The sequence below is a fragment of the Myzus persicae genome, unplaced genomic scaffold (genome assembly GCF_001856785.1).
Source record: "Myzus persicae strain clone G006 unplaced genomic scaffold, MPER_G0061.0, whole genome shotgun sequence".
Classification (NCBI taxonomy): domain Eukaryota; kingdom Metazoa; phylum Arthropoda; class Insecta; order Hemiptera; family Aphididae; genus Myzus; species Myzus persicae.
In genome coordinates this window covers 18,826-29,807 of record NW_019102757.1, presented here as the reverse complement: position 1 = coordinate 29,807, position 10,982 = coordinate 18,826, and the positions used below count along the sequence as shown (strand labels likewise).

Genomic DNA, 10,982 nt, shown 5'->3' with positions numbered 1-10,982 from the left:
AATTGTTGCCTGTGGCCAGTGGGACGTGGGTAAATAATAATATTAGAACATCGAAACACTCGCTTATAGTCACCTCCGTCGAATACTGGGCAGCAGCAGCCAGCAACTAGATGTTGTGGTCCAGTTGAGGTCTTAGAATACCAACTGGCAGAACCCAAATCGGTCAGCTGAATTAACTTGACAAATTTACGATTATGAATAGGATAAATTGGTATAATAAACAATAGTAAGTACTATAATCTTTCGATGGATTCCACCTAATCTACATCATAAGAATGAGAAATTTTGTGTTTGAGGGTAGTTTAAACTTTTACAGATTTTGATTTCAACATTTTTATAATATCATATTTCCGATAGTCGATGATATCATATCATAAAGAATCAAACTAATAAATACTTGTACATCTTTCACATTACCCCTGCCACCTCATTTGACACTCTCTAAATTCATTAAACTACCGAAGTACTCGATAAATCCCAATAGTCGAATATATTTTAAAAGTTAGATTAGGACCTAGTTTGGAGTGAATGACTTTATGACAATAAATCAGATAGATACCTAGTATAAATCGTGTATTAGCTCTAATAAAAAATAAATAATATCTAAAGTGCCTACAGTAGCCATTGAAGGGTGTCACCGAAGCTAATCACATCCTGCATCCTGCAGGCCAGTTGTTTTATATAGATACAGTTTTTGCCATATTGTATTATTAAATTGGATTTTTTTTACTATTTTAGATTTTTGAAGGGAGCGTATAAGTGTATTAAATGTATAATGGTGTGTTATTCTGTTTGTGCCCGAAGACACTTTTACTATTGTAGAAAAAATGCTAACATTTTCAACTTTGAGTGTGGTTTCTGTTAGCAAATTAGATCCAGTTAGTATTTTGAGGATCAAGAGTAAAAAATCACAGTGTTATTTTTCAATTTAATTAGGGATAAACAAGTGAAAAATGAAGAAAAAACGAGAATTTTTATGCAAAACCTATTTTGTTTTTTTGGTGTAACCAAAAATTAATAACCTTAGATAGGTACTTGCAATTTTCACCAAATGTGTATATTATCTTTTTCTCTGTATGATAATATTTTGACGCTTTTTGAGGTTTTTATTAACAAATATTAGACATTTTCGATTTTTTTATTATGAATTTACCTATTATTACACATTATTATTATAAAACATTACGATATTCGATATTTGTATTTCGTGCACCTAAATAAACTTAATTCCCAGGGGTAATGTGTATGTGCACATCATATATATTTATATTGTATATAATACATATTATTTTGTATATTTATATTTACAATGTTGGATGTGTTAAAGTAACTAAGTGTCTATAAGATAGGAACATCGTATTCTACGTGACTTGTCCGCGAATACGAACCAGCGCGAGCATATAAAGTAAAACCTTCACAGTTTAGCTAACCTGTAGATACAGACTATACAGACTATATAGGATAAAAATTATTTTGACGAAAAACAAACACAACCATTTATTACGCTCGACACGTTTAATCCTATCCAAATATCCAATTGAAATGCTCGAGCCGCGTTCTTCGACGAACTAAAATATATTATAATACTATAATGACATTCGTATGGAACCCGATGGTCATGCGTTTTATTGTTCACGTCGATCGTCTTCGTAGGTCGTAATGCATCTTGACATAAGTATACCTTATACATGAACCTATATAAAAAAATAATAAAAATATACTTAAATATAGGAAAACTGAACTAAACTTACTTATTATCAGGAATGATTTCGAAAGTGGATTTTTCGACTATACTAAATCTGTTTCAAACGTTAATATTCATACTAGTCAAAACATTTCCAGTAACCGATTTGCGTAATCTTACGGACTCCGAAGCGTTTATGTAAAGCCCTTCCCACACAAGTATGAGCCATTCAACTAAATAGATAGGACGAGGCTTATTTTCTTAAAGTAGGTACCTAAACTATTATTATAGCTATATTCCACAAACCGGTGATATTCTACTTATAAACCATTTGTCCGTAATGTCTTCCGTAATGTTTATTCCATAAAACTAACCGCCTTTGTACTTTCCGTCTTTCATAACATCAATTTATTATTATGAATTCTAACGTTTACAAATAAGGTAATGATGGTTAAAAATACAATTAAAAGTAATAACAAATTTTATCGTAACAGGTTGGGGTTAACAATTTAACATCACATAAAAGTTTAAATTAAATACATGCATGTATACCTATAGGTGGTTAGGTTATATATAATAACTTGCTCGTTAAGGATACAGTATAATCGATTTGTTATACTTAAAAGATTCGACTTTTCAACGGCCATAACTCAAAAAATTACCTATTAAATTAAACAAAATACATTTAGTGGTGGACATAATATTATGATGCCTATTAATTATTATTATACCAGACTTATTATATTATTAATCTTGAAAACGCAAAGCAATGAATATATTATAATGTATGGGTAACTCCTAGATTTTTTTCTTGAAATAATTTTTTGATTTGTATACAAACTCATGTAAAAAAGTAAATAGTTTTTTTTAAATGTGTTATAAGATTATGTTATAATCTAACCTACGTACAAATCTAGGCAAAAAATGCTTATTTCATATTATATATACCAAATAATGACTTTTTTTATAGTAATACACTAATACATTCACTGTATCGCTAAAACAATTTGATGACCATAAAGTTTATATAATATACGTACAAGTTACAATATACTTGTATTTTTATGTTATGTCTTTTACATTGTGCCTTTGGAATTATTTGATTATTAATATATCTATCGTCGCATTGGACATAACCTAACCTAACCTTGCACCGTATTTCGTGAATTTGTTTCATTCAATATAATACCTGTTATAATTTTGATATTTGGTGTTAAATTTGAAATCAAATACCGAAGTAGGATATTGTTGGTTTAGTCGGGACCTCCTTAGTCAATAAATATTATTTATTAGGGGCATCTAGGCCCCAACCCTCGTATCACTAAACTATTATGGCACATTAATATATTATTATGTTAGTTATAGCGTTCAAAATCTGAAATTAAATGTAACTAAGCATAATAAAATGTTGATAATATTACTATTTGATAATTTTTAGGATGATCACAATTCAATAAATAATAAACTGCAATCTTCTACCTATTCAATAAACGGTAAGAAAAAAATTTCACCGGGAGTGTAATTTAATAGAGTACTTATAGCGCAAGGATATTTATTATGGACTGATATGACTGAAATGCCCTTCGATAAAAAGTTTTTTTTAAAACTGCGTGTATAATACATGGACAAATCATTTGCGAATGACTTTTAAATATTTATTTATAAAAAAAGAACGTTATTTAATTAACGGTTTGTTATTGAAATAAAAAAACTTAAATTTGTTATCGCATTATTTTTTGTTTATTTTACATTTATACACTATTTTGTATATATCCTCTATAGTCTATGGAGATATTATAATATAAGGTTTATTCTATTATGTAGGAGGACAGGAGGTACTATACGTACCTACGAGGCTACAACGCATCCAATATTTTACTTTGGGAAGGGAGTTCTGAATACCACAGTTCACAGACCAAAAGTTTTTTTGAAAAGTACTGCAGTTATAGGCGTGATTTATTATTTAATGTTTATAGTCAGGAGAGTAAAAGATAAATGCGTGCACTGAGAAATCTATTTTTGATAGTTAAAATTGTTTAATGGTTGTAAAACCAGTAACTTTAATGTGTATTGTCTTCCTGTCAAAAATATTAATGGCACACTACTTTAAAGACGTTATAATATCATTCGATCACCTATATAAAACAAAAACATATTTTCATTAAAATGTATAATATATACTAGGTAGGTAGGTATATTTTATGTACTTTTTTAATTATAAAATATTAATATTATTTAATATTTTTTTTTTTATATTATTATTTAATACACAAACTCGGTTAATTAATGATAATAACAATAACTTCTAAATTAACATATTACGGGTAGGAAGTTAGGTACATTGATAAAACGCATGTTCCAGAACTTAGTTCTACTCAAAATAAATCTCTGATTTAAATTTTGCTGTTTTACGAGCTGTAACTACTTCTAAATTTTTGTACTATGTATATATAGTAATACTATTATAATTGTATGACATTTCTAAGACACAATGGATATTGCAGGATATCATAACCTAACTTTACTCGAAGTGCTACCATATAGTACCTATATATATTATGTATATCTGCTGATGCAGTTGGCGTAAGTACAATACGGTAATATAGTTACGCCCAATATGTAAATTTCCGGTCGTGTGGTAATTATTATTTTTAATCACGATAATAATCTAAATACGCCAACCCCGAAGTTAGATTACATCACATTCAGTGATCCCAAAAGTCGATTTCGATTGTCTTTCCGTGTTTGATTTGAAGTATAAGCCTATATAAAAGCAGTTGCTTGCTGCGCGAGTATTGTCCAACAGAGTCACCTATCCTATTGTTTTCTATCTAAAGAAAAAAAAAACAAATCTCGAAATCCTTGACATAATTTAATTACAAAAGTAATAAATCCATAGCACAGGGATATCAATATGGTAACAATATAATGTGTTCTAGTATATAATAGTTGTATAATTGGTAATTACAATGTTTGATTCATATGTAGATATATGTGATATTTTATACACATATTTATCTTTAAAAATTGGTGAACAGTTAAATAAGCAATGCAGACTACAGAGAAACTAAAACTATTTATGTTTTAACCATTTAGCTTGGGTATAAGTGAACTTTCGGGAACTTGCATGAAGTAACAAGATGAGGAAGGAAAGATGCGTAAATCTGGACACCAAAATCGTATTTCAAGCTGGAAATTATTTGAACATTTAAAAAAACACTTACTTGGTAAATCACTACATAATTTTAAATTAAATTGGTCACGGTGGCAGGTCCCACTTAACGTTTACCTACGTCAATTGATACGTTTATACTATATAGTGTATTAATATTATATTATATTATTATCCACGTAATCACGTTAGTGGTATTAGTTTAGGAATTATAAGATTGATACCATATACAGTAGTTGTGCGTATCACAATGTTTGTTAAATACCTAACCACTTTGCTCTATACAGAGTGAATATCTTATTACAAAACAATGTACGTGTTGTTCTTTAATGATTACGGATCAATAAAATTATCAAAAAGGTATGGATGTTAAAAAAAACATAAAAATACGTCTTCATTTCTATTTAACTGCAAATTTGTAAAAAGTAGTTTTCAAATTTTGACTCAGTTTTAACATCTACCAAATAAAAATTACTTTTTTTTAAATAGTAAATAACAACATTTTTTAATGGTTTTCTTTAAGAATAGGTACTTATAGAAGATTTTTATTTGAACATTTTGTTGGTTGAATCGGATTCAATAATAATTCTGCAATAATAATAATATATTGGTTTACTACTCCAATAAATACGGGTCTCTAAAGCTTATGATAGTTGTAATTTTAATTACAATAAATAATAACAAATAATAACAATTCAACTTCTATGTTATAATATACAGGGTGATTCACCAAGAATGCTCGCCAAATTTTTCTTCAATAATGCAGTTTTTCAAAATCTAATTTTTGGAATTTTTAAATTCACTTACAAGTAAATGATTGAACATATTTTCAAACTTTTGAGAATTATTGTACTACTTAAGAATTGTTCTGTGGAGATGCAAACGTTTAGAACGCTTAATTGATTGAAATGTAATTTAATTATGGTGTTTCAAGTAGATATAATTATAAACAAATTATGTAACAAAATAATAACAATGTTAATAGCCAACATTTTTCATCGTGGTGAGCACTACTGATACCGCGCCAATAGTGGCCAGCTGTAGGTCAGGTTAGTGGCTGAATAGTGACAGCTTACAAGGAACAACTTTATTATATTATTCTGTGGTGTCAGACGATGTATCGAACATGCCGTCGTTCGTTGACAACTTGCTGCTGACGTCCGACGTGGACTGACAGCACGAGATGGCCACACCGTCCACCAACATCCCGCATATACTACCTGGCCACGGTGCACGTGGGGAGCAACCGGCCGTACTGCGATCAGTGGGCCACGGCGCCGGCCACCTCGTCTATTGAGCTACAATATTCACTCAAATTCGAGGATAAAAGCTTCCAAGATCGAGTATCAAGCGCTTGGCGGTAGTTTCCTGTCCATATCAGACAACGCGCGATGAACGCTGCTGGCCACCGTGTCCGCGGCCGCAAATCGAGGAACTGGACAACGACATCAACTGTCCGTATGAAATAACGGGCGTATATGATCACACGGATCACGCGACAGCCCGTGTAGCGCTACCAAAACGTTGCGCCAGCCGATCCAGCTATGGCCCAACATTTACGGGCAGCTTGCAGGTGGCCCGGATACTGTTTTCCGACGGCAAGCTCTCTGCTTGCTGATAGTGTACGCCGTCGGTGACCTAGACCGCGTGGTACTGCTACGACTAACGTTACTCCTCGACGATCCGATCGTCACGTTCAAAACGTTTTATTTAAGCTACATATAGGTAACTCGGGTACTGCACGATGAACCAGGGATGATCTGAAGACGACCGGCAGAGTGGAGGCCTGTCGTTCGTCAACACATTTATGCTAGTTTACTAATCACGAACTGTTCCGTCAAAACTCGGACAGCGAGCGTGGATCAGGAGATATTACATATTCGCGGTGTACACGCGTTGCTGGACGCTGCAGGTGATTGGTGAGTCGCGCACGACGCTGATGTCCCAAACAGTTGCGTGGTCGGCAGATGGGTTATGGGTACGACCGAGCGTAGTATGCTAGAACGCATTAGAGCATCCGGGCATGGGGCCAAAATTATTTCGCACACCGGAACTCAGTGTACATTCAACGTGTCCAACGTGTCCGCCTTCCGTAATACAGGGCCTCTTCTAATGCCTTTGCCGAGGAGTAAAAAGTCTGCAAGAACAGGGCTGTTCGACCACAAGCACAGCCGAGACCGCGCGCACCTCACGTTCACGTTCTGCACCATTTACCGAATCTAGTCGGAATGTCACCCGAGCAAGATAGGCTTGATCGACCACCTGTTGAGCTTGGCATACTGGCATCGACGACTCCTGCGGCGGACGCCGGCACGAAATGATGAGGTCAGCTCCGACGTCCGCGGTGACCGTCCTTGTCAGCACATGTTTAGTGTTTACTTCTTATCTTCTTTAACCGATTTTGGTGTGTGGCAGCAGTCCGTTTGTTATTATTGTTATTGTTTTTTTAAGGTACTCTTTTTGCTTACCGTTCTGTTTAGTAGGTATTTATTTCAACATAATAATATGTAGGAGGATCATAGTTAATAATTTCTTGCGTACATCTGATATTCTGATTAGTGGAACACACACTTAACATATTGAATGTTTTTGGCAATCGGCTAAATAACTACATATTTTATTATTGTATGATGAAATTAAAAATAATTAAGTAAGTTTGTTTGCAAATATGTTTTCTATGTGTGTGTGTGTTTCATTAAATTGTCCATTTAAGTTTATAAAAATTTATGAAATTGGATAAGAAAGTAATTTTAAAATAAAATTATCTAGCTCTAGTAATTTATATGTATTCAATTATTTTATTAAAAACGTATTATTAAGCTTACTAACAATTAGAGAGTCGCAATTGATAATAAGTAAACCAAAATTATTTCCAGAATCAATTACGTAACTATAGTTTTTGTTAATTAGTTAGTACTAAGATAATAAAGAAGATGTAAAGAGATATGAAAGAAAAGAAAGAAAGGTACATACAGGTACTCAAAATGGTTCAATATATTTCGAGGCATACCTCTATATTTTTTTGTCAATCACATAGTTTGCTATGTTTTAAACATTAATGTATAAAAATATAAATTATAATGTTATTTTTTAATACAATTTCAAGAAAATATATACATATTATGTTTAGGGACCTATTATTAAATATTCGAAGTGGGAAATATTTTTAAAACATCGGTTTAATATTTTTTACAGAATATGTCAAAAGCTGCAGTAGAACATTTATTCAATAACCATATAACGCACAAAGTTAAAAAAAAAAAGTGTATACCCAGGGTAATTTATAATTACCGTGGTAGTCCAAGGGACTATTCTACTTCAAATAGTATCGCTCCCAATTTAAAAATTGAAATTGCTCTTATGGTTGTACAGTAATGAAATTTCCAAAACATAATTGACATATTATTAGGATAAGGTGTACAATAAAATGCACTCGACCTTGTTACCAAGCAAACCGTGATTTATTATATGAGCACCTATTGTCTGACGCTTACCAGTCAACGTCATTGATCCTTTGATATCAAATAGCAAACACATTGTCTTAAAATTTAAAAACTAAACACTACTCTCAATATCATGATACTTATATGGTTAACCTTATAACGAAAATAAATGTTGGGTTGAATTTGAAAGGTATAGTACTTACATAATATTCTGTATACTAAAATATAAAATATGTATAGCCGAACAGGTAGGATGCATTTTAAAGTAATTGGACGTGTACCTATATTACTATATAACTATTAACTACTATATATATGATCCTGTTCGTATAAAAGCTATAAAGTATAACTAATAATTATAGTATAACTATAACTAGAAATGTAAAATATAACTACCGAACAAGAATAAGGATAGTTTTTTTAGAACATTTTAATCTTACAATTAATGTTTGATCAAATACCTACCTACTCAAATAACTACCAAGAGATAGGTAGGTACCTACTTAGTTTACAATACATTCATATTACTATAGGTATGCTAGTAATTTATTTATTTATTCTAAAGTTGTAGTTGGGACCAAATATTTGCGTTGAAATATTAATTAAAAAGAAAGTTTCACACTTCATAATTTATTATTATTTTATACCGAGAACCAGTCCGTTCTAAATATGGACAAATTACTATTGAGCTACACACATATAGAAATGGGATAGTTGTTTTAACTAGTTGAAGTTAACTGCATTTGCCAGTTAAATTATTTGCAATGAAACACTTATCTAAATATAGTATCTTTTATATTTGAAGGTATTGAAATAACTCATTAGAATTACTTTTTTGAAAATCGATGTTATTTAGCTTAATGGTTTTAGAGGGTTTAATTTACTACAACTTTGGGTCATTATTTGAATTATTTTAATAGTGAAAATAAATATCTACAAAGGTTGTTACAATTGTATAGTTATTTAGTTGATTTGACTAATTATTTAAATTTCAAGTTATTTTTATTACGAACGTGTACAATGTATACATTGATATATATTATTATAATAAGTACACTTGCTTCCGACGGCGCGGATAGGTTTGTTGTACCGTTAAATAGACCTTTATATTTTATATTAGATACTGCAACTAGTGCAACTCTGCTTAGATAAATGTCATATTTCAAAACCAAGTACAATATGAAAATATTTTTGAAAATCTAACAACTGATTGAATACATTAAAGGAAATAATTAAAATTAACTTGATTTATAGTAGGTACTTACATAAATTTTGATATGGGTACTTCAAAAAAGTAATTAAATATTATGCAGTCAGATTGAAAAAATCAATTTTGAGATTATGTTATGGACCAGTCCTGTAAAAAATAATAATTTATTAACTGAATGAATATTTGTGTAGGTACCTACTCATCAGCAATGATGCCATAACCATCAGTGTGTGTGTGCCATACACCCATACTCTTATGTAGTGTAAATATTGATTTACCGTATGTATGTTTCTATAGGCGCAATTTAAGTTTTTGACTTGGAAGGGCTTTATATATTCAAATGAAACAGACTAGTGGTGGGGGGAGGCTGTTAAAATACCTTTAAAATATATTACTTTACGTAATATAATGCAACATAATTATATATTCATCATCATTTTTTTTCACCCACTTTCGTACATCGAATAAACATTAAAATAATACATATACCTATTACTAAAATGAAAAATATTTTCATAATAAATTCCAACATATAAGTGGGTACCTATAATTGATAATAATTTTAACCATGTATTTGAAATTGCAAAATTTATAAAATAAAAACATTATGCTATTGAGTATCGATTATATTCTAAATACATTTAATGTTATCACTTATCAGTAATATATATTGTAATTAATAATTTGTAATACTAATATTAAAACTAAATTATGTTCTGTAGGTGGACCCGAATTCAGAAATTAGAAAATAATTTCTTCAAACTACGCTGACTGAATCATGTATAGATTAGATAACTAATGAAGGATTTAATACCAAGCCCCTCCAAGTCCCCTTATATTGTGTCTACACAGTACACTCATTATATGAGTAAATATTGTATGTATTTTTTTTAGTGTAGGTACTTATTATATAATCACAGCTCAGTCAGCTCATAATAACACAACATTGCGTTAAAAATGATTTACTATTTTTTACTATGGTAAGTTATGTTTCAACTATTTTAATCACGTATTTTAAATTTGATACACTCCAATGATTGGATTTCAAATTTTGAAGTATCTTATATTTAAATGGGTATCAACAGTTGACCTCTAATAGTCTTCAATTGTCAATTGACTACTATATTTGTATATTATATAGTAGTAGTTGGTATTCAGGGAACATCCGAACACTCTTAGAATTTATGCACCATTCAACACTCTTCAACATTTTAAATGTTTATAAATCATAGGCTATACTATATTAATTTAGTCATCAAGTTTTTTTTCAGAATTTAATTTTTCTTTGTATCATAGTTACATAATCGAAGGTAACCGTTTAGGGGGAATATTATTTTGTTATAAAAGAAAATAATACATACAAAGTTGTATAGCCCGGTATAGGTCCATAGACAATATAATTCAAGACTGCAAATGGTTCATGTATAATATTATATGAAATATGATTAATTATTTTATACTAAGGTCGTGTCC

The 10,982-nt window shown here is 30.7% G+C and overlaps 1 long non-coding RNA gene across 1 annotated transcript; it reads right to left on the bottom strand.

Annotated features, from left to right (window-relative positions):
• Nucleotides 1-1,115: 1,115 nt before the first annotated feature.
• On the bottom strand, nucleotides 1,116-9,801 carry LOC111033086. The gene is made up of 3 exons (XR_002604369.1): nucleotides 9,709-9,801; nucleotides 9,565-9,656; nucleotides 1,116-1,694 (listed from the first exon to the last, which is right to left on the bottom strand). It is a non-coding gene; the product is annotated as an uncharacterized LOC111033086 (long non-coding RNA).
• Between the last annotated feature and the right edge of the window lie 1,181 nt (nucleotides 9,802-10,982).